Source organism: Cervus canadensis, chromosome 30 (assembly GCF_019320065.1).
Source record: "Cervus canadensis isolate Bull #8, Minnesota chromosome 30, ASM1932006v1, whole genome shotgun sequence".
NCBI lineage: Eukaryota > Metazoa > Chordata > Mammalia > Artiodactyla > Cervidae > Cervus > Cervus canadensis.
Genome location: NC_057415.1, coordinates 34,378,013 through 34,379,078, shown reverse-complemented (window position 1 = coordinate 34,379,078; position 1,066 = coordinate 34,378,013).

Here is a 1,066-nt window from a genome sequence, read left to right as displayed (position 1 = left end):
CGTGAATAATTTGAAGCAAGTGATGGATATATTCATACTGTTCATGGGGTTCTCAAGGCGAGAATACTGAAGTGGTGTGCCACTCCCTTCTCCAGTGGACTACATTTTGTCAGAACCCTCCACCGTGAATTGACCATCTTGGGTGGCCCTACACAACAAACTGTGGAAAATTCTTTAAGAGATGGGAATACTGGACCACCTTATCTGCCTCCTAAGAAATCTGTATGCAGGTCAAAAAGCAACAGTTAGAACTGAATATGGAACAATGGACTGGTTCCAAATTGGAAAGAAATACATCAAGGCTGTATATTGTCACCCTTCTTATTTAACTTATATGTAGAGTACTTCATGGGAAATTCCTGGCTGGATGAAGCACAAGCTAGAATCTAGATTGCTGGGAGAAAAATCAATAACCTCAGATAGGCATGTGACACCACCCTTATGGCAGAAAGTGAAGAGGAACTGAAGAGCCTCTTGATGAAAGTGAAAGAGGAGAGTGAAAAAGCTGACTAAAAACTCAACATTCCAAAAACTAAGATCATGGCATCTGGTCCCATCACTTCATGGCAAATAGATGGGGAAACAAGGGAAACAGTGACAGACTTTATTTTCTTGGGCTCCAAAACCACTGCAGGTGGTGACTGCAGCCATGAAATTAAAAGACACTTGCTCCTTGGAAGAAAAGTAATGACAAACCTAGACAGCATATTAAAAAGCAGAGGCATTACTTTGCTAACAGAGGTCAGTATAATCAAAGCTATGGTTTTTGCAGTAGTCATGTGTTGATGTGAGAGTTGGAGTATAAAGAAAGCTGAGTGCCAAAGAATTGATGCTTTTGAACTGTGGTGTTGGAGAAGACTCTTGAGAGTCCCTTGGACAGCAAGGTGATCCAACCAGTTAGTCCTAAAGGTAATCAGTCCTGAATATTCATTGGAAGGACTGATGCTGAAGCTGAGACTCCAATACTTTGGCCTCCCGATGGGAAGATCTGACTCATTTGAAAAGATGCTGATTCTGGGAAAGATTGAAGGGAGGAGGAGAAGGGGATGACAGAGGATGAAATGGT